The sequence below is a fragment of the Cherax quadricarinatus genome, chromosome 2, assembly GCF_038502225.1.
Source record: "Cherax quadricarinatus isolate ZL_2023a chromosome 2, ASM3850222v1, whole genome shotgun sequence".
Classification (NCBI taxonomy): Eukaryota; Metazoa; Arthropoda; class Malacostraca; order Decapoda; family Parastacidae; genus Cherax; species Cherax quadricarinatus.
In genome coordinates this window covers 21,214,948-21,240,122 of record NC_091293.1, presented here as the reverse complement: position 1 = coordinate 21,240,122, position 25,175 = coordinate 21,214,948, and the positions used below count along the sequence as shown (strand labels likewise).

The window sequence follows — 25,175 nt, the reverse complement described above, 5'->3', positions numbered from 1 at the left end:
TGAAACAGTCAAAGGGCTAACCTTTTCAGGGTCCGAGGCCAAAATCTGAAGGGGTGCCCAAGTGTCCAAGAAATTTTGAAAAAAAAAAAAAAATATGTTTTCTTACAGAATTAAAGATAATATTTTTGTGAAGGTAATAAAGCAAAAAAAAAATTCTGATCAGTACTTATCGAGATACAGCGGCATGAAGTTGACCCAAAATGACCGGGTGGCGGCAACATCAGCAACTTCCGCAAAATTGCATTTTTTATTTTACGTTTTTATACTTTTTTCTAATTTTTTTCTTTTTCTAGTAACATTTGTGGCCTGTGAGACCAACATAATGTGTATTGTATAAGCGTACACTCATTGTATTCAACACAATAACTGCACTAATTTGTTTATCATTATATTGCTTACAAAACTTGTTTACAAGTTTATTGTAAACAAATGATGAAAATATTAGTGCAGTTACAGTGGACCCTCAACTAACGATATTAATCCGTTCCTGAAAGCTCATCGTTAGCTGAAATTATCGTTAGCTGAATTAATTTTCCCCATAAGAAATAATGGAAATCAAATTAATCCGTGCAAGACACCACAAAGTATGAAAAAAAAAAAATTTTTACCACATGAAATATTAATTTTAATACACACAAACTGACACTTACCTTTATTGAAGATCTGGTGATGATTGATGGGATGGGAGGAGGGGAGAGTTTGGAAGTTGTTAATGTTTAGAAGGGGAATCCCCTTCCATTAGGACTTTAGGTAGCACGTCCTTTTCCGGGGTTACTTCCCTTCTTCTTTTAATGCCACTAGGACCAGCTGACCGTGGTGCAGCAACAGCTGACTTTGGTGCAGCAGCAGCTGACCGTGGTGCAGCAACAGCTGACTTTGGTGTAGCAACAGCTGACTGTGTTCAGTAGCGGCTGACTGTGGTGCAGCAGCAGCTGACTGTGGTGCAACAGCAGCTCACCGTGGTTCAGCAACACCTGACTGGTGCAACAACAGCTCACCGTGGTACAGCAACAGCTGACGGTGGTGTAGCAGCAGCTCACCGTGGTGCAGCAGCAGCTGACTGTGGTCCAGCAACAGCTGACTGGTGCAGCAGCAGCTGACTGTGGTGCAGCAACAGCTGACAGTGGTGTAACAACAGCCGACTGTGGTGCAGCAACAGCTGACGGTGGTGCAGCAGCAGCTTACCGTGGTACGATAGTACATATTTCTCACCCTTTTTACCACAGGGTTGGCACTAGAGGCTTTCTTTGGGCCCATGGTGGCTTATTTAGCAGTTACAAGCACTATAAACAGTGCAATAATACAAAATGTATCGAATGTATGCATGCAACCAGCCACCCTGGCTTGTAAACAATGACGGCAGGGCTGGATGGACAGGTTTGGGATGAGTCATGTTGGTCAGAAACAGCTGATGGTGGTGCAGCAGCAGCTGACCATGGTGCAGCAGCACCTGACCGTGGTGCAGCAGCAGCTGACCGTGGTGCAGCAGCAGCTCACTATGGTTCAGCAACAGCTGACTGGTGCAGCAACAGCTGACCGTGGTGCAGCAATAGCTGACTGTGGTGCAGCAGCAGCTGACCGTGGTGCAGCAGCAGCCGACCGTGGTGCAGCAGCAGCTGACCGTGGTACAACAGCAGCTGACCGTGGTTCAGCAACAGCTGACTGGTGCAGCAACAGCTGACTGTGGTTCAGCAACAGCTGACTGTGGTGCAGCAGCAGCTGACTGTGGTGCAGCAGCAGCTGACTGTGGTGCAGCAGCAGCTGACTGTGGTGCAGCAGCAGCTGACTGTGGTGCAGCAGCAGCTGACTGTGGTGCAGCAGCAGCTGACTGTGGTGCAGCAGCAGCTGACCGTGGTGCAGCAGCAGCTGACCGTGGTGCAGCAGCAGCTGACCGTGGTGCAGCAGCAGCTGACTGTGGTGCAGCAGCAGCTGACCGTGGTATGTTAGTACATATTTCCCACCGTTTTTACATATGATCACTTGAGAGATGGTATCTCCTGCTATCTGTTTTTCGCTTATTCACACCAATAACAGTCTCTCAACATCGAGTACTTGCGATCTCTGTTTCGAAAACAAACTTGCACCTTTTGCAAGACCAGCTTCCTTGATTGTCATTTTGTTGGCCACAATAGTGGCCAACTAGGCTCTCTACACATATGCTGCTGTGTATGATAATACAAGGCTCTCTACACATATGCTGCTATGTATGATAATTCTATGTAACTGTATTTGTGTATACCTGAATAAACTTACACTCCACTTTCGTACTTAGCAATTATCTCTTTCTTCATTTCCATAGTAATTTTCACCTTTTTTACCGCACGGTTGGCACTAGAAGCTTTCTTGGGGCCCATGGTGACTTTGCAGGTACAATCACTAAAAACGCTGTGATAATATGAAATGTTCTGATTTTATGCGAGGATGCGACCGCACTGGCTGGCTTGTAAACACTGGCATCCACGGGACAACTGAGGCGCGCTCAGGCCACACGTGGATGCGTCTCGAACGAATCGCGTTGGGTGAGTTTTTTAGCGTTAGCCGAGGCAAAATTTTTGTGTTAAAATGTATCGTTAGCTGGATTTAACGTTAGCTGATGCCATCGTTAGCTGAGGGTCCACTGTATTATGTTGAATACAATGATACCATATGGTGCCATATGGTACAATGGTACCATAGGGTGCAATGGTACCATATGGTACAGTGGTACCATATGGTACAATGGCACCATATGATACAATGGTACTATATGGTAGAATATAGTACAATGATACCATTTGGTACAATGATACCATATGATACAATGGTACCATATGGTGCAATGGTACCATATGGTGCAATGTACCATATGATACATTGTACCATATGTTACAATGATAACATACGGTTCATTGTACCATATGGTACATTGTACCATATGGTACATTGTACCATATGGTACTGTTGTATTCAGCACAATAAACACACTAATATTTTCATCATTATTTCATTTACAATAATTGTTTACGACAAAAATATGCAAAAATGTTGTATATTAGTAATGTTCTATTATATATTTACAAAGATGGGTATTAACAAAGGGGATATAAATAAGGTCTTGAGGATATCTCTCCAAGAGAGAACCCGCAATAATGGATTCAAATTAGATAAGTTTAGATTTCGAAAGGATATAGGAAAGTATTGGTTTGGAAATAGGGTAGTTGATGGGTGGAACAGTCTTCCTACTAGGATTATTGAAGCTAAAATGTTGGGTAGTTTCAAATTTAGGTTGGATAAATACATGAGTGAGAGGGGTTGGATTTGAGTGAGACTTGCATAATGAATAAATAGAATCATCAAAACTTATTTCTTGGGTAGCATTACAAATTGGGTTGGGCAAATATTTTGTTAGTGGGAAGGATTGTAAAGGACCTGCATAGTATGGGCCAATAGGCCTGCTACAGTGTTTCTCCTTTCTTATGTTCTTATGTTAAATGTAGAGCCACTCGACATGTTTCTTGAGGTGGATGACAAAGCGCTTTGTCTTGTAAACTGCCGAGTCAGTGACTTAAGTCGCCACTCACTCAGTCTTGGCTGGTGCCTTGTGGCATCAACATCTCCAACTGACCATATGGTACATGGTATCATATGTTACAGGGTGCCATATGGTACATTGTACTATATGGTATAGGGTACCATATGGTACAGGATACCATATGGTGCAGGGTACCATATGGTGCAGGGTACCATATGGGACAGGATACCATATGGTACAGGGTACCATATGGTACAGGACACCATATGGTGACTTCTGGGTTATCCTAGGATTTTATACGTATGCTGCAATGTATGATAATCTATGTAACTGTATTTGTGTACACCTGAATAAACTTACTCAAGCACATGTAGCATCGTAAGTTTATTTAGGTATACACAAATAAAGTTACATAGATTATCATACATAGCAGCATATGTTTGGAGAACCTAGGATAACCAAAAAAAGCCAGACTTATTTCCATTAGGGTCCCTGTACCCTGTACCATATGGTACAATGTACCATATGGTATAATGTACCATATGATACAATGTACTATATGGTACATTGTACCATATGGTACTATTGTACCATATGATACAATTGTATGACATGGCACCATTGTACCATATGGTATCATTGTACCATATGGTACAGTGGTACTGTATGGTTCAAAACCATAGAATTCCTCTTCAGATCCACTTCCATCAGTCTTAGAACTGTAAGTTGTGAAGAGGAGAGTCATAATTCGCCAGGAGAGAGAGTGGGGAGTGAGGGCTTCCTTGCCGCCAGGCATGATGAACAAAGCTACTTTGGCAGCATTCCCACAACGCCATGCAGGCGTCCAAATTTTTTCTATAGTGTGCACACTGACCACCCAGACCCATTCTTTCAGATGTACGCCTACCAGCCTTCTTGCGCTAAATTTGACGCAGCTAGAATTTTGGCATAGATCTACGGTTTGGACCCTCAACGTAAAGCCGTAGATCTACGGCACAGACCCTGAAAGGGCCGTAGGCCCTCACTATATCCACCACACATGAGCCACTCTTAGGCTTATCTAATATCTTGATTTTCTTTGTAATTCTTAGACTTGAATGTTTAAACCTTGTCACTTTCAGCAACACTTGTATGCTTACTGGGTGCCATGATTGCTTGGCAGATTTAACAAATGGCAGTGAAGATATGTACAATGTGTGTAAATAAACACAGTGAGGTTCCCGAGTATCGTCGTCCTACACGCGTATGAACCAAACTGAAGGCTGGGAGGGTGGCGGTAGGTCTCCCTCCATTGACTCGATGGTGTAACCCACTGCTGGCGACTGCGCGCTCAAAATTTTTTCATCTCCTGCGAACCGTGTTAAATTAATTTTAGGACGTATTACATAAAATTGTGCTGCAATTCTTCAATTGTGCTATACGTCCTCGAATCATGCCAAATGAACTCATGCTAAATGACGGTCTACTGTAGTTTTGCAATAATAGGTGACAGCACATGAGCTGCTTTTTTATACATGAGCGGTGGCAAGGTACAGTAGGACCCTGCTTTACGGCGTTTCACCTTATGGTGTTCTACTAATATGGACATTTCAGATTATGACCAAACCTCTCTATATGGCTCCCCCCACCTGACTTTCTAATACGACCTGCGGGCCAGCCAGTTTGTTTGCTTTCTCTGTGAGCATGACTCTCCATTATGTCTGGAAACTTTCCAAAATTTCAAGTGTTTTATAATTAGTATTTTATATTTTATATATAAAGTGATAATTATACTTATGTGTACCTATACCTAAATAAACTCACACAATGTGCTGGCATATAGGTACACATTAAAATCACTAGAGTATCTTATTAGTCTCGAAGATGCCGTAGTAATAATGATAATAAAACAATAATAATCACTGAGATGCATTAAATGTTGTATATTACATTAATATAGACACTTTTATTAATTTATGATATTTTTTCAAAATTATATAATAAACATGCTACATAACATGTAAACATGGTAAATACACCCACATTAGAATAAATTAACATAAATATTAGATGTTTTTCCAGTCCTCTTGTTAGTGTCAGAAAAATAATGTTTTCTCTAGTTCAACACCAAAGAAAATGTGTGCACAATAGTATTACTGGAGGGTAACTGTAGAAAATTATTCCTTTCATATGCCTTCACTCAGACCATCATTGCTTCTAAAAATGGTGTGCTACATGGACACAGTTTATACACAATGTACAGTGGACCCCTGTGTTTCGGTGGCCACAACTTTCGTGAAATCTGCCTTTCGGCAACCTTTTTTTATCAAAATATATAGCTTTGCGGTTTGTGATTGGCTTCGTGATTTAGTGATCGTTTGGTATGCATCCGAGCAGCATCCCAGCGTCAGTGTGCACACAAAGCCAGTCTCCCGCACCATTCATACTCAGTGTGCCATTGTTTATCAGCGAATGACCATCACCCCATGGGTTCATATGATACATTTCATAATAATCCATTGTTTTTTGTGCTTGCAACTGCTAAGTAAGGCACAATGGGCCCAAAGAAAGCTCGTAGTGCCAGGCCTTTGGTAAAGAAGACAAAAAACACGATAGAATTCAAGAAAAAACTCATAGCAAAGTACCAAAGTGGAGGAGGAAAAGAGAGGGGAGAACGTACCTTCTTCAGTGATTCTACGATATGTACTTTACTAAAGCAGCAGGTTTAATAGTGTAGCAAGTAAGTTAAGTGACTAAGCGATAGAAAAACAACACAAAAGTAACTCTCCAATGTTGTTGGAGGTGTATAGGGCCACAGAACATATGCCACCCTGCTATCTTCCACCATCCTAAACCTCTGCCAGCATCTCCATCAAACTAACTAATTAAACTAATATCCCCTCCAAGGTAAGTGTAAATATTTCTTATTTTTAAAGTGTAAATATTTCTTAGTTATAAATTAAACTGTAAATATTTCTTATTTATAAATTATGTACATTGTGTCAGTGTGAATTGTGGTGGTGGCTTGTGCTGCTGCCTCCACTACCACTAATATGTACGGCTTCTCTCAGTGGCCCTTATAAACCCAACAACACCACCACCACTTACTCCTCACATACGTTATGACATATTTTATTCATTCTAGAGCATATATCATGTTTCTGTGTTATTAATATTGTTTATTATGTCACATTAGATGAATTGTGATAGTAAATAAGCCATAGAGATGATATTAGCATCACAGATCACAGATAACACCACTGACCACTATCCCATCTTTCTCATAACCAACTTGTGTGAAGTGCCCCATGACACAACTAAGATCACATTCCCACTACACGATGAGTCATCTGTTAATACCTTTATTTCAGCATTTAGTGACATTGACTGGTAAAACCAGCTTGCAGACAACTTAGATATTGATGAATGTGTTAATATTTTTTTTACAAAAAACCCAGAACCTCTATAACATGCATTGCCCAATAAAAACTAAGCAGATCATAGCAAAGAGACTAAATAGCCTCTGGCTTACAAACAGCATCCTCAAATCTATTGATAAAAAATATCTATACGAAAAACAGTAGAGAATGGGTCTAATAACAAAGGTTCTCACAAAATGTTACTCAAGAGTATTAACCAATCTAATAAGGAGGTCCAAAAAACTGTATTATTATAAACAGATTTCACGACATAAAAGGTGATATGAAAAAGACCTGGAAAATCTTATCTGAAATGCTAGGATCAAAAAAGCTGTCACAAAACAGATTGATTAACTTAACTAAACTAGAAAAACCTCTCCTTCAGCCAACCGATACTGCCAACAAAATGTCTTTTTCCCTACTGTAGGAACAAAACTAGTAAGTAAAATCCCAAGCACAAACATTCAACCAAAAGACTACCTCACTGGCAACTTCCCAAATACTCTATTTTTAGCCCCAACAAACCCTACTGAAATCTCGCTGATCATCAAAACACTAAAGAACAAGACAGGAGACCTAAATAACTTACCACCTCTCATGTATAAAAAAGCTTCTCATGTGTTGCCACCAATTATTGCAACTTTTTAAAAAATCCATTGAATCTTCCACCTTCCCATCCATACTCAAGACAGCAAGAGTTACCCAGATCCTCAAAAGAGGTGATCCAACTGAATTAAACAATTATAGGCCTATATCAAACCTGCCCCTACTATCTAAAATCTTCGAAAAATTAATTCACAAAAATGTCTACTCCTACTTCGTATCCCACAGCATACTCAACCCTTATCAGTTTGGGTTCAGACCGAAAAAAAAGTATTAATGATGCTATTATACACATGCTTGAACTAATATATTCTGCGCTCAAGAAAAATTAATTTCCCCTGGGACTTTTCATAAACTTACGAAAAGCTTTTGATAAAGTTGACCTTGACCTTTTGCACCAAAAATGCAAACATTACAGGGTCAGAGGACACTCTCTCAATTACCTAAAATCTTATCTTAACAGTAGAACCCAGTATGCATACGCAAATGGAGCCAGCTCCACTGCACAACCTGTTCTTGTTGGAGTCCCACAGGGGAGCATTCTTGGCCCACTTCTCTTTCTCATTTACATCAATGACCTACCAAACACATTTAATCTCCTTAACCCTTTCAGGGTAGGCAGGCCCTCTCCTAAACTTGTTCTCAGGGTCGGAAATTTTTCGAAAAAAAAAATTATTATTTTTTCTTATGAAATGATAGAGAATCTTTTCCCGATCATAATGACACCAAAAGTAAGAAATTTGATGGAAAACTTACGGAATTATGCTCTCGCGAAGTTAGCAGTCTCGACACTGTTTACACATCGGGGATTTCGCCCACTTTGAGCCCTATTTTCAGCCAATTCCCATGTACCAGTCGACAAAAATCATAACTATTTCGCTAGAACTCCATTTTTTTTCTATCGAATGAGTACAAGAAACCACCCATTTACCAATTTAAACTACCCAATAAAGTGGTCAGAATTTGGCAATTTTGCCAATTTCACACGAATTTCAAAAGATGCCAATTTCCAAATAAGGTCCAGAATAAACAAGACACATTCCTGGCACTAAAATAGCATTTCCTCTGTTCACATCCCCAGGCCTCTGTTACATTTCTTTTGCTTTCCACTTTGAATTTTTATTCTCACAAAAAAATAGAAGATTTACTGTTATGCAGTCTACTGCATTAGTGTAGAAATGGTATAAATGATATCAGCGCACTTGTGAAAGAATATTAGACTTACCAGTTGATGTGTATTGGATGCATGGCATGATTTGTTTACTTTTGAACTTTGGCAAAAATTGAACATTTCTGCTACTTTGAGCTCAATTTCAAGGTACTTTTCTTTGTGAAACCAATCAAAATCATCTCAGTTTCTGTAATATGTCTTCCATTCTATAAAATGAGACCAGGAAAACTAGAACAGAACAATAAATAGCATACGAAAATATGCTGCAAAGTCGCTGTTTTAAACCAAAAATATGGTTGGAGTTTTTTTTTTTCTCATTATGCACTATGTGCTGCAGGATTTTTTTTTATACTGTGCACACTGACCACATAGACCCATTCTTTCATATGTAGGCCTACCAGCTTTCTCTCGCTAGATTTGAAGGCACTAGAATTTATGAGTACTAGTACGGCACCAACCCTGGCATGCAAGCCATATTAGTACGGCAGCAACCCTGAAAGGGTTAAACCCATTTTATTTGCTGATGACACATGTCTTTTCTCACCCAAACCCAACCATACAAACAGACACAGTAAATGCTGAACTGCTAAAAATATCTACTTGGATGATTACCAACAAACTTACTCTCAATATTGCCAAAACCTACTTCATGCTTTTCGGAAATAGAGCTTCAGATGTACATCTAAACATATTAATAAATGGTTCACCTATCTCGAGACAGGCAGAGGGCAAATTTCTAGGTCCCCACCTTGACTGCAGTCTCAAATTTCAGACACACATACAGCAAATTTCCAAGAAAGTCTCCAAAACAGTAGGCATTCTTTCAAAGATATGGTACTACGTACCCCAATCAGCTCTTCTAGTTTTGTACCACTCTCTCATTTATCCTCACCTCACCTATGGTATTTGTGCATGGGGCTCAACCACAGCAAATCACCTTAAGCCTTTAATAACCCAGCAAAAAGCTGCAGTGCAATTGATTACTAACTCCTGCATTAGACAACACACTCCACCTCTTTTCAAGAGTCTTAACTTGTTAAATATACAAAACATCCACATTTATTATTGTGTCTACTACATACACAGAGCACTATAGTGTAAACCCTCTTCTCAGACTCCTCCTTGATAACTATAACAGAACACACAACCATAATACGAGACACAGATCAGTCTTTGATATCCCTTGTGTTCATCTCTCCCTATGCAAAAATGCTATGCATGAAAAAGGCCCGAAGATCTGGAATTCATTGCCAGAACACACTAAAGGACCCCTGTCTGCTAATCAGTTTAACCCTTTCAGGGTCCGTCCTGTAGATCTACGGCTTTACGTTCAGGGTCCAAACCGTAGATCTACGCCAAAATTCTAGCGGCGCCAAATTTAGCATGAGAAGGCTGGTAGGCCTACATCTGAGAGAATGGGTCTGGGTGGTCAATGTGCACACCATAGAAAAAATCTGGACGCCCGCATGGCATTGTGGGAACGCCGGCAAAGTAGCTTTGTTCATAGTGCCTGGCGGCAAGGAAGCTCTCACTCCCCACTCACTCTCCGGGCGAATTCTGACTCTCCTCTTCACAACTTACAGTTCTAAGACTGATGGAAGTGGAGCTGAAGAGGAATTCTATGGTTTTGAGCCATATGGTACCATATGGTACAATGGTGCCATGTCATACAATGGTATCATATGGTACAATGGTATCATGGTACAATGGTACCATATGGTACAATGTACCATATAGTACATTGTACCATATGGTACATTATACCATATGGTACAGGGTACAGGGACCCTAATGGAAATAAGTCTGTCTGACTTTTTTGGGTTATCCTAGGTTCTCCAAACATATACCTGGATTACCTGGAGATTACCTGGAGACAGTTCCGAGGGTCAACACCCCCGCGGCCCAGTCTGTGACCAGGCCTCCTGGTGGATCAGAGCCTGATCAACCAGGCTGTTGCTGCTGGCTGCACGCAAACCAACGTACGAGCCACAGCCCGGCTGATCAGGAACTGACTAAGTGCTTGTCCAGTGCCAGCTTGAAGACTGCCAGGGGTCTGTTGGTAATCCCCCTTATGTGTGCTGGGAGGCAGTTGAACAGTCTCGGGCCCCTGACACTTATTGTATGGTCTCTTAACGTGCTAGTGACACCCCTGCTTTTCATTGGGGGGATGGTGCATCGTCTGCCAAGTCTTTTGCTTTCGTAGTGAGTGATTTTCGTGTGCAAGTTCGTTACTAGTCCCTCTAGGATTTTCCAGGTGTATATAATCATGTATCTCTCCCTCCTGCGTTCCAGGGAATACAGGTTTAGGAACCTCAAGCGCTTCCAGTAATTGAGGTGTTTTATCTCCGTTATGCGCGCCGTGAAAGTTCTCTGTACATTTTCTAGGTCGGCAATTTCACCTGCCTTGAAAGGTGCTGTTAGTGTGCAGCAATATTCCAGCCTAGATAGAACAAGTGACCTGAAGAGTGTCATCATGGGCTTGGCCTCCCTAGTTTTGAAGGTTCTCATTATCCATCCTGTCATTTTTCTAGCAGATGCGATTGATACAATGTTATGGTCCTTGAAGGTGAGATCCTCCGACATGATCACTCCCAGGTCTTTGACGTTGGTGTTTCGCTCTATTTTGTGGCCAGAATTTGTTTTGTACTCTGATGAAGATTTAATTTCCTCATGTTTACCATATCTGAGTAATTGAAATTTCTCATCGTTGAACTTCATATTGTTTTCTGCAGCCCACTGAAAGATTTGGTTGATGTCCGCCTGGAGCCTTGCAGTGTCTGCAATGGAAGAAACTGTCATGCAGATTCGGGTGTCATCTGCAAAGGAAGACACGGTGCTGTGGCTGACATCCTTGTCTATTTCGGATATGAGGATGAGGAACAAGATGGGAGCGAGTACCGTGCCTTGTGGAACAGAGCTTTTCACCGTAGCTGCCTCGGACTTTACTCTGTTGACGACTACTCTCTGTGTTCTGTTAGTGAGGAAATTATAGATCCATCAACCGACTTTTCCTGTTATTCCTTTAGCACGCATTTTGTGCGCTATTACGCCATGGTCACACTTGTCGAAGGCTTTTGCAAAGTCTGTATATATTACATCTGCATTCTTTTTGTCTTCTAGTGCATTTAGGACCTTGTCGTAGTGATCCAATAGTTGAGACAGACAGGAGCGACCTGTTCTAAACCCATGTTGCCCTGGGTTGTGTAACTGATGGGTTTCTAGATGGGTGGTGATCTTGCTTCTTAGGACCCTTTCAAAGATTTTTATGATATGGGATGTTAGTGCTATTGGTCTGTAGTTCTTTGATGTTGCTTTACTGCCCCCTTTGTGGAGTGGGGCTATGTCTGTTGTTTTTAGTAACTGTGGGACGACCCCCGTGTCCATGCTCCCTCTCCATAGGATGGAAAAGGCTCGTGATAGGGGCTTCTTGCAGTTCTTGATGAACACAGAGTTCCATGAGTCTGGCCCTGGGGCAGAGTGCATGGGCATGTCATTTATCGCCTGTTCGAAGTCATTTGGCATCAGGATAGCATCGGATAGGCTTGTGTTAATCAAATTTTGTGGCTATCTCATAAAAAATTCATTTTGATCTTCGACTCTCAGTCTGGTTAGCGGCTTGCTAAAAACTGAGTCATATTGGGACTTGAGTAGCTCACTCATTTCCTTGCTGTCATCTGTGTAGGACCCATCTTGTTTAAGTAGGGGCCCAATACTGGACGTTGTTCTCGATTTTGATTTGGCATAGGAGAAGAAATACTTTGGGTTTCTTTCGATTTCATTTATGGCTTTTAGTTCTTCCCGCGATTCCTGACTCCTAAAGGATTCTTTTAGCTTAAGTTCGATGCTTGCTATTTCTCTGACCAGTGTCTCCCTACGCTGCTAAGTATGATATGCTATGTAACTTTATTTGTGTATAACTAAATAAACTTACTTATGATGCCACATGCACTTGAGTAAGTTTATTCAGGTGTACAGAAATACAATTACGTAGATTACCATACATACATACGTATAAAATCTTAGGATAACCCAAAAAAGTCAGGGTGACTTATTTCAATAGTTATCCCTGTATCTGTACCATATGGTGTCCTGTACTGTATGGTATCCTGTACCATATGGTACCCTGTGCCATATGGTACCCTGTGCCATATGTTATCCTGTACTGCATGGTACCCTATACCATATAGTACAATGCACCATATGGTACCCTGTAACATATGATACCGTGTACCATATGGTCAATAGGTATTGGTGGCATGAGACACAGACAAGACTGAGTGAGTGGAGACACAAGCTAGCTACTGACTCCGCAGTTTCCGAGACAAAGTGCTTTGTCATCCACCTCAAGGAACGCTTCAGGTTCCTATACACTTGTAAATATATAATAGAACATTACTAATATACAACATTTTTGCATATTTTTGTTGTAAACAACTATTGTAAACAAAATAATAATGAAAATATTAGTGTTTGTGTTGAATACAACAGTACCATATGGTACAATGAACCATATGGTATCATTGTACTGTATGGTACAATGTACCATATCGTACCATTGCATCATATGGTACCATATGGTACCATTACACCATATGGTACCATAAGGTACCATTGCACCATATGGTACCATTGTATCATGGTACCATTGTACCAAATGGTGCCATTGTACCATATGGTACCATTGTATCATATGGTACCATTGTATCATATGGTACCATTGTATCATGTGCCATTGTGCCATATTGTACCATATGGTACCATTGTATCATATGGTGCCATTGTATCATATGGTACCATTGTATCATGTGCCATTGTGCCATATTGTATCATATGGTACCATTGTATCATGTGCCATTGTGCCATATTGTACCATATGGTACCATTGTATCATATGGTGCCATTGTATCATATGGTACCATTGTATCATGTGCCATTGTGCCATATTGTACCATATGGTACCATTGTATCATATGGTGCCATTGTACCATATGGTACAATTGCACCTTATGGCACCATTGTACCATATGGTACCGTTGTATTCAACACAATAACCGCACTAATATTTTCATCATTTTGTTTACAATAAACTTGTAAACAAGTTTTGTAAGCAATATAATGATAAACAAATTAGTGCAGTTATTGTGTTGAATACAATGAGTGTACACTTATACAATATACATTATACTGGTCTCACAGGCCACAAATGTTATTAGAAAAAGAAAAAAAAATAGAAAAGAAAAGAAAAAAGTATAAAAAATGCAAAATAAAAAAATGGGATTTTGCGGAAGTCACTGATGTTGCCGCCACCCGGTCATTTTGGGTCAACTTCCCGCCGCTGTATCTCGGTAAGTACTGATCAGAAATTTTTGTTTTTCGTCTTATTACCTTCGCAAAAATATACTCTTTAATTCTGTAAGAATTTTTTTTTTTTTTTTTTTTTTTTTTTCAAAATTTCTTGGACACTGGAGCACCACTTCAGATTTTGGCCTTGGACCCTGAAGGGGTTAAGACCCTAATAAGAAATCACCTCATCACCTAAAATTAACCAGACAAACCGTACCTAACCACTACCAGTTTCTCAAAAGCTACTCATATTGTGCTGATGAATGCTCAACCACTTACTACTTTGAAATTAGGATGTCTATTTTTCCATTGTTTTAAATAATAGTAGATTGTAATACAGCACATCATAATGTAAATTGTTCCATTGTAATACCAAATTTCATTGTTTTAAATAGTACTAAACTGTAAATTGTTTTAAATTGTTACATTGTAATACTGTAATCTTAAATAACTAATTCAGTAGTATAAAAAGTCTCTACTAGACTTATCAAAACCATGTATCATTACCTGATAGAATATTCAGTTCTATTGTACTCACTGTAACTTATCTAATGACCATATTAACTATGTATTATTTCCTTATTAATCTTAAGTTAATCTCTAAGTTTGCCTGAAATGCTCTCCATACAAAGGGGCTTTTGGCATGTACACCCAACTATTTTATCCCTCTGTTTGTAATTTGTGAAAATAAACATTTTTATCTCTTTATAATAAACTTGCCTCCCTCTTCCCTCCTACCTGTCTGTCATACACCAATAAGTCTTCAGTAAAGGTAAGTGTGATGTTAAATGTTCATTTATCCATTTTATTAGTGCTTTATATTTATTTGTCATTGTTTTCTGTATGTAAATCTATATTTAATCTTTAGAAACAAAATTTTTCTTAATACTTTTGGGTGTCTGAAACAGATTAATTGGATTTCCATTATTTCTTACGGGGAAAATGGTTTCGCCATTCGTGAATTTTGCGAAAAAAAAATTTGTGAAGAATTAGGAAACTTGATAACTGATGCACATATGAACAAAGACCACTTGCTGCTAACAGGAGATTTCAACATAAATCTACTATATGACCAGGACCCACAAGTAACCGAATTCACAAACACTATGAGCAACTGCTTGTTGCTACCAACAATATCTAAACCTACAAGAATCTCCAAGACTAGCATCTCTTTAATAGACCACATCTGGACTAACACCATATCCCCTTTAAAATCAGGCATAATCACAGACAACACCACAGACCACTACCCAACCTTTCTTATAACCAATCTAGGTAAATTGCCCCAAGTCATTATGAAAGTTACCTTCAGACTACATAACAAGACAGCTGTTAATAACTTTATAGCAGCTATGAATAACATCAACTGGCATGATGAGCTCGAAACATACACAGATGTGAATGAATGTATATTAATAATTTTCTAAAAAAAAAAAAAAGCCCACTACCTCTATAACAAACATTGCCCTAAAAAAACTAAACAGATCACAGCTAAGAGACTGAATAGTCCCTGGCTAACACCCAGTATCCTTAACCCTTTGACTATTTTGGCCATATATATACTTCTTACGAGCCACTGTTTTTGACGTATATATACTCATAAATTCTAGCTGCTTCAAATCAAGCTGGAGAAAGCTGGTAGGCCCACATGTGAGAGAATGGGTCTGTGTGGTCAGTGTGCACCATATAAAAAAAAATCCTGCAGCACGCAGTGCATAATGAGAAAAAAAAATGACCGTTTTTTTTTAATTAAAATGCCGACTTTGTGGTCTATTTCATAGAGTATTTATGGTTGTATTCTCGTTTTCTTGGTCTCATTTGATAGAATGGAAAACATATTATAGAAACAGGGGTGATTTTGATTGGTTTTACTATGAAAAGAACCTTGAAATGGAGCTCAAAGTAGGGGAAATGTTTGATTTTTGCCAGTGTTCAAAACTAAACAAATGATGTCATTGTCCAATAAATGTCCAAGTAGCCATTCTAATATGCAGTCATGAATGAGTTGACATTATTTATACAATTATTACAATATTGCAGTAGTCTGCATAACAGTAAATCTTCTATTTTTTGTTTGAATAAAAATCCAAAATAGAAAGCAAGAGTAATATCAGAGGGGCCTAGAGACATGACTGATGAACAAAGAAAATGTTATTTTAGAGCCAGGAATGTCTGCATTGTTCATTCTGGACCCTATTTTGAAATTGTCATATTTTTTAATTTTCGTGAAATTGACCAAATTGCAAATTTCTGACCACATTATTGAGTAGTTGAAATTGGTAAATGGGCAGTTTTTTGTACTCAATCGATAGAAAAAATCAAGTTCTAAAGAAATAGCTACGAATTTAGTCGACTGGAACAATGGAATTAGCCAAAAATAGGGCTCAAAGTGGGCGAAATTGCCGATTCGTAAATATCGACGAGGTTGCTAACTTTGCGAGAGCGTAATTCCATCAGTTTTCCATCAAATTTCGTTCTTTTGGTGTCATTACAATCAGGAAAAGATTCTCTATCATTTCATAAGTTTGTTTTTTTTTTTTTTTAATTTGCGACACCAGGAGACACCTCAGGATTTGGGGTTGCGACAGTCAACGGGTTAAATCCAATAACACAAAGTACCAATATGAAAAACGGTACAGAATGGGTCAAATAACTAGAAACCAGTCTAAACGCTACTTGTCAGCTCTTACCAGCCTGATAAGAAGGTTTACAAAATTGTATTATGAAAACAGATTACATAACATTAAAGGTGATATGAAAAAGACCTGGAAAACTCTGAAATTCTTGGAACTAAAAACATATCCAAAAACAAAACAATCAAATTACCAAAATCAGACGAACCCCTACTCCCACCAACTGAAATAGCAGACAGACTCAGTGTTTTCTTCTCCACCATAGGAAAGAACCTAGCGAGCAAAATCCTAAGCTCAAACCCCTGTACATCAGACTACCCCACAAGCACCTACCTGAATACACTATTCCTAGCTCCTGCCAACCCAACAAAAGTCTCACAAGGCAGGAGACATAAACAACTTGCCAACTTTTATGTACAAAAAAGCTTCTTAAGTATTGTCACCAATTATTGCAACGCTCTTTAACAAATCCATTGAATCCTCCACCTTCCCAGCAATTCTCAAAATAGCGAGGGTTACTCCTATCCACAAAGGAGGTGACCAAGCTGACTCGAATAACTATAGACCAATATCTAACTTACCACTGCTCTCTAAAATCTTTGAAAAATTAATTCATAGACAGATCTATTCCTACCTCATCTCACACAACATACTAAACCCCTCTCAGTTTGGATTCAGGAATAATAAAAGCAAAATGACGCTATCATAGACATGCTAGAAATAATATACATATACCGCTCTCAAGAAGAAAGAAGTCCCGTTGGGAATTTTCATTGATTTACGTAAAGCTTTTGATACAGTCGACCATGAACTGCTGTATACTAAATGAACACAATGTGGTATAAGAGGCCACTCTCTCAGCTACCTAAAGTCATACCTTAGTAACAGAAGCCAATATGTGTACACAAATGGTGCAAACTCTTCCACTCAACCAATCACAATAGGAGTCCCACAGGGAAGTTTCCTTGGACCACTCCTCTTTCTCATCTACATCAATGACCTACCAAATACATCACAGCTACTCAAACCCATATTATTTGCAGGTGACACTACATACGTCTCCTCCCACCCAAACCCAGTCATACTCGCCAACACTGTCAATGCCGAATTGCAGAAAATATCTGCCTGGATGATGACTAATAACCTTACCCTGAATACTGACAAAACCTATTTCATTCAGTTTGGAAACAGAGCTCAAAATGTTCCTCTTAACATAACGCTAAACGGATCATCCATCACAAGACTCACAGAGGGAAAATTCCTAGGAATCCACCGTGACAGTAGCCTCAAGTTCCAGACACATATACAACAAATTACCAAGAAAATCTCTAAGACAGTAGGCATACTATCAAAGATTCAGTACTATGTTCACAATCAGTTCTCCTTGCACTGTATCATTCACTCATCTACCCTTATCTCACATATGGAATTTGTGCTTGGGGATCAACAACATTAAATCACCTAAGACCACTAATAACCCAGCAAAAACCAGCAGTCAGAATGATAACAAATTCCCACTCCTGACAGCATACTCCACCAATATTCAGAAGTCTAAATGTGCTCACCATTAAGAACATCCATATTTAAATATTCATGTGCCTACTACATACATAGAACAATACACGCAAACATAAACCCTCCACTCAAATTTCTCCTCAAGATACATGACACATGACCAAAGCACAAGACATCTCTTTTTGATGTACCCCATGTCCCCATCAAACTGTGTAAAAACTCTATGCACATAAAGGGCTCCAAAATTTGGAATTCATTACCAGAAGATGCTAAAGTAACCCGGTCTGAAAATCAATTTAAGACTCTTCTCAAAAGCCACTTAATCACCCTAGACTAAATACTCAATGCTCAATACTTAACATGACCAATAAATCTTCCAATTACCTAAATCTTAAAAACTTCAAGACTAGATGACCAAGTTCATACATTGACAGATTACCACATACAGTGGACCCTCAGCTAACGATGACATCAGCTAACGTTAAATCCAGCTAACGATACATTTTAATGCAAATTTTTTGCCTCAGCTAACATTAAAAAACTCACCCAACGCAATTCGTTCGAGACACGTCCACGTGTGGCCTGAGCGCGCCTCAGTTGTCCCGTGGGTGCCAGTGTTTACAAGCCAGCCAGTGCGATCGCATCCACGTATACAATCGGAACATTTCATATTATCACAGCGTTTTTAGTGATTGTACCTGCAAAATAAGTCACCATGGGCCCCAAGAAAGCTTCTAGTGCCAACCCTGTGATAAAAAGGGTGAGAATTAGTATGGAAATTAAGAAAGATTTTGAAGGGTTTGGGGCTAACCCTGAGATACCTATGCCAGTTGTGGAATCCATTGTGCCTACTTCAAAGATTAAGGAAATGTGTGCAAAGTGGGTTGAACTGCAAACCTTTATGGATGAAAATCACCCTAACACAGCTATTGCAAGCCATGCTGGTGACCATTACAATGACAATGTTGTGGCCCATTTTAGGCAAATCTTAAAGGAACGGGAGGTACAGACCTCTATAGACAGATTTGTTGTGCGACAGAAGTCCAATGACTCTCAAGCTGGTCCTAGTGGCATTAAAAGAAGAAGGGAAGTAACCCCAGAAAAGGACTTGATACCTCAAGTCCTAATGGAAGGGGATTCCCCTTCTAAACATTAACAACTTCCACACTCTCCCCTCCTCCCATCTCATCAATCATCTCCAGATCTTCAATAAAGGTAAGTGTCAGTTTGTGTGTATTAAAATTAATATTTCATGTGGTAAAAAAAAATTTTTTATTCATACTTTGGGGTGTTTTGCACGGATTAATTTGATTTCCATTATTTCTCATGGGGAAAATTAATTCAGCTGATGATAATTTCAGCTAACGATGAGTTTTCAGGAACGGATTAATATCGTTAGCTGAGGGTCCACTGTAGTAGTATAAATACCTACCAGAAACTGTGTTGCCCTACACCAAATTGTAGCATTCTCATACTGTAAACTACTTTTAGCAAGTCACAATGTTATGTTCCCATAATATAGCTTCAACATTTACTTTTGAACCTATTGTCCATTGTCAACAGGAATATAATTGAATCATGTTTCATAAAAAAGCATTTTTGAAAATATGAACATATCCTTTGGTTTATACAAATTAGATTCATTTATAATTAATAGAACTATTGTACAACTATGATAAATTTCTCTAGTGTTAAGTAGTCAGTAAGTTATTAAATTAAGTCGGCCCATAATGCCTAGGCATAATAGAGGCTCTCTTTGCACTGCAACCCATTATTGTAAACACATAATCTCAATGTACTACTTGCAAATAAATAAATAAATTTGAATTTGAATTCAGCAGACTCTGTGGAATGGATTAATCATGAAACTGGGGGTTCACTGTATGGTGTTTGTATTATGGTATAAGATTTACAGACATGGAAATGAAAGTGTATGTACCATAACCAGATGCATTCATCTGTTTGTTTACATACTCTGTGTCTCTGTCCTCTCTCATTTACTCGTTCTGTATCTCTCGTTTATTCATATTTATCTCATTTACTAACCTCTCACTCTACATTAAGACTACAAATATTTTAAGGTAAGTAATGAGTGTGCTGTATATGCACTTTAAATGTCATAGGTGGGGTGGCCAGGCAGGCTACCATACCTACCACACCTTTCTTTCTATGAATAAATACTATTCACCTTCACTTTGACTCCTATTTTAGGCAAGTACATTATTCCAGTCAACCAAATTCTTAGCTATTTTGCTATTATTACTTCTAATTTATCGATTGAGCACAAGAAACTGCCTGGTCAACTGTTTCAATTATCCAATAAAGTGATCAGAAATTGGTAATTTGGCCAATTTCACACAAAGTTCGAAATATTCCACTTTCAAAATAGGGTCCAGAATAAACAATACAGTGGAACCTCAAAAATCGAACGTATCACATATCGAACGTTTCGAAAATAGGACCATTTTTTCGGACAAACTGTGTCAGTATTATTGAACGCGCCCCTATTTTCGGACCGCCAGGTACGGGACCTGTCTGCCGGCCCACTCTGTCCGTGTCCCCACACAGGTGCCGTGAGCAGTCTAGCTTTGTTTATGCTTGAGTGAACACTAACCTGCACTCTCACGCATTTTACGATTATTTTGTTGTGTTTAGTGCTTGTGGGACTGTGAAATAAGCTACCATGGTCCCAAAGAAACTTGCTAGTGGTACCCCTGCAGTAAAGAAAGTGAGAAACACCATAGATGTGAAGAAGGAAATAATACAGAAGTATGAGAGTGGTGTGAGACTTGTTGAGCTTGCCAGGATGTATGGGAAAAACAAGTCGACCATCGGTTCTATCCTGTCAAAGAAAGAACAAATCAAGGAAGCTGATGTTGCGAAATGTGTTAATATAGGGAGTGGATGAGGTGCCTTCTTCAAAGATTAAGGAGATTTGTGCCAAGTGGAATGATGTCCAAATGTTTGTGCAGAAGTACCACCCTGAGAAAGCTGAAACAAGCCATCTTTGCAACAAGTTCAGTGACAGAACCATGTCCCATTTTAAGGAAATGTTAAAGAGGCGCCAGAAACAGAGGACTGTGGACAGTTATTTTGTGAGACAGGGGTCCAGTGACTCTCAAGCTGGTCCTAGTGGCATTAAAAGACAGAAGGGAAGTAACCCCAGAGAGGGCTTTACCTGAAGTCCTCATGGAGGGGGATTCTCCTTCCAAACACTAACCCCAACTCCCTCTCTCCTCCTCCCTATCTTCCAGATGCCCTCACCAATCTTCAATAAAGGTAAGTAAAAATGTGGTTAACGCTCTCGCTTCACACGGTGAGGGCCTGGGTTCGATTCCCAGCCAGAGTAGAAACATTGGACGTGTTTCTTTCCACCTGTTGTCTATGTTCCCCATCAGTAAAATGGGTACCTGGGTGTTAGTCGACTGGTGTGGGTCGCATCCTGGGACACTGACCTAAGGAGGCCTGGTCACAGACCGGGCCGCGGGGGCGTTGACCCCCGGAACTCTCTCCAGATAAACTCCAGATACATAATTAAAAACTATAGTATTTGCTGTATGTAAAACTGTAATTAATCCCTATAAAATGTATTTTTTGTGTGAATACTTTTGGGTTTCTGGAACGGATTAATTGTATTTCCATTATTTCTTATGGGAAATATTGCTTCGAATTTCAGACTTTTCGAATTTAGAACTAGCTCCTGGAACAGATTAAGTTCGATTTTTGAGGTTCCACTGTATAGGCATTCCATTTTGATTTTTATTAACATAAAGAATTTTTATTCACACCAAAAAATAGAAGATTTACTGTTATACAATATTTTAATAATTGTATAAATAATATCAGCGCATTCATGAACATATAGTATTAGACCCGCCAGTTGACGTGTACTGGATACGTGAAATCATTTGTTTACTCTTGAACATCGGCAAAAATCAAATTATTTCTGCTACTTTGAGGTCAGTTTCAAGCTATTTTTTAGTACTAATGACAGTCAAAATCATCTCTATTTCTGTAATATATCTTCCATTGTATCAAACGAGACCAAGAAACCATGAATACAACCATAAAAATATACAAAAGTACACCGCAAAGTTACTGTTTTATTCCAAAAATACAGCCGCAGTTTTTTTGTTCTCACTATGCACTGTTTGCTGCAGGATTTATTTATGTGGTGCACACTTACCACATAGATCCAGTCTCTCATATCTAGGCCCAAATTTACCACTCACAGCTTATCTGAGTGAGTTGAGCTCATAGTGTAAAACTATGGCTTGGACCCTGTGGACAAGGCATAGAACTACGACTTGAACCCTCAACAGGTTAAAATACCCGTACTAGTACTAAGTAGTTTGTAAGTACAGTACTAGATTTAGTTTACCCAAAATGTTTTCCATCACAAGAAATTTTCTTTAGAATACAGTCTCTCCTCATTTAGCGACGGAGTTCTATTCCTAAGACCACATCAGTAAATGAATTCGTTGCTAAGTGAAGAGCATACTATTATGGTAGTGAGTTTGTGTAAACCCTCATTCATACTGTTTTAATGTCATCTTTGCACCATTTATAACATTTCTGGTAAATTTTTAAATGTTTACACAGTAGTATATTGTAATAAACAGATTAGACTGACTCAAGAAATCGTAATGACACGATTGCAAACAAACCATACCCCCGGCCGGGATTGAACCCGCGGTCATAGAGTCTCAAAACAGGCACAGTGGTGCCTGTGCTAACCTTCCTATGGTGTAGAAATACAGTGGACCCCCGCATACCGGACGCCTTGCATAACGGACAATCCGCATACCGGACGCTTTGATCGCTAAAATTTTGCCCCGCATACCGCCCAAAAACCCGCTCAGCGCCCTTCGTCCGAGACGCGTCCAATGTGCGGCCTGAGCCAGCCTCATATGTTCCGCCGGTGGCATTGTTTACCAGCCAGCCTCCGCGGTAACATTCAAGCATACAATCGGAATATTTCGTATTATTACAGTGTTTTCGGTGCTGTTTCTGATAAATAAGTGACCATGGGCCCCAAGAAAGCTTCTAGTTCCAACCCTACAGCAATAAGGGTTAGAATTCCAATAGAGATGAAGAAAGAGATCATTGATAAGTATGAAAGTGGAGTGCGTATCACCGACCTGGTCAGGTTGTACAAGAAACCCAAATCAACCATCTCTACTATTGTGGGCAACAGAAAGGCAATCAAGGAAGCTGTTCTTGCCAAAGGTTTAACTGTGTTTTCGAAACAAAGATCGCAAGTGATGGAAGATGTTGAGAGACTCTTATTGGTGTGGATAAATGAAAAACAGCTAGCAGGAGATAGCGTCTCTCAAGCGATCATAAGTGAAAAGGCTAGGAAGTTGCATGAGGATTTAATTAAAAAAAGGCCTGCAACTAGTGATGATGTGAGTGAATTTAAGGCCAGCAAAGGTTGGTTTGAGAGATTTAAGAAGCGTAGTGGCATACATAGTGTGATACGGCATGGTGAGGCTGCCAGTTCGGACCACAAAGCGGCTGAAAAATATGTGCAGGAATTCAAGGAGTACATAGAAACTGAAGGACTGAAACCTGAACAAGTGTTTAATTGTGATGAAACAGGCCTGTTCTGGAAGAAAATGCCAAGCAGGACCTACATTACTCAGGAGGAAAAGGCACTCCCAGGACATAAGCCTATGAAAGACAGGCTTACTTTGTTGATGTGTGCCAATGCTAGTGGTGATTGCAAAGTTAAGCCTTTATTAGTGTATCACTCTGAAACTCCCAGAGCGTTCAGGCAAAAGAATGTCCTCAAGGATAATTTGTGTGTGCTGTGGAGATCAAACAGTAAGGCATGGGTCACTAGGGACTTTTTCTATAACTGGTTACACCATGCATTTGCCCCCAATGTCAAAGATTACCTAACTGAAAAGAAATTAGAACTTAAGTGCCTCCTGGTGTTAGACAATGCCCCTGGTCATCCTACAGACGTGGCAGAGCGACTTTATGGGGACATGAGCTTCATTAAGGTGAAGTTTTTGCCTCCTAATACCACTCCTCTCCTGCAGCCCATGGACCAGCAGGTTATTGCAAACTTCAAAAAACTGTACACAAAAGCTCTGTTTGAAAGGTGCTTTGTAGTGACCTCAGAAACTCAACTGACTCTAAGAGAGTTTTGGAGAGATCACTTTAATATCCTCAATTGTATAAACCTTATAGGTAAGGCTTGGGAGGGAGTGACTAAGAAGACCTTGAACTCTGCTTGGAAGAAACTGTGGCCAGAATGTGTAGACAAAAGGGATTTTGAAGGGTTTGAGGCTAACCCTGAGAGGAGTATACCAGTTGAGGAATCAATTGTGGCATTGGGGAAGTCCTTGGGGTTGGAGGTTAGTGGGGAGGATGTGGAAGAGTTGGTGGAGGAGGACAATGAAGAACTAACCACTGATGAGCTGATAGATCAACTTCAAGAGCAAGAGGCCAGACCTGGGGAAACTGGTTCAAAGGAGGGGAGAGAGAAATTGAAGGAATTGCCTACTTCAAAGATTAAGGAAATGTGTGCAAAATGGCTTGAAGTGCAAACCTTTTTTGATGAAAATCACCCTCACACAGCTATTGCAAGCCGTGCTGGTGACTGTTACAATGACAATGTTGTGAACCACTTTAGACAAATCATAAAGGAACGAGAGGTACAGGCCACTATGGACAGATATGTTGTGCGAAAGAAGTCCAGTGACTCTGAAGCTGGTCCTAGTGGCATTAAAAGAAGAAGGGAAGTAACCCCAGAAAAGGACTCGACACCTCAAGTCTTAATGGAAGGGGATTCCCCTTCTAAACACTAACACTCTCTCTCCCCTCCTCCCATCCCATCAATCATCACCAGATCTTCAATAAAAGTAAGTGTCATGTAATTGTGCATGCCTTTTTCAGTTTGTGTGTACTAAAATTAACATTTCATGTGGTAAAAAAAATTTTTTTTCATACTTTTGGGTGTCTTGCACGGATTAATTTTATTTCCATTATTT

General features: G+C 39.6%; 1 protein-coding gene across 1 annotated transcript in view; it reads left to right on the top strand.

Moving 5' to 3' along the window:
• The window catches only part of LOC128692057 (uncharacterized), a 207,767-nt gene that overhangs the window by 180,011 nt on the left and 2,581 nt on the right, over nt 1–25,175 (top strand). The window lies entirely within an intron of this gene.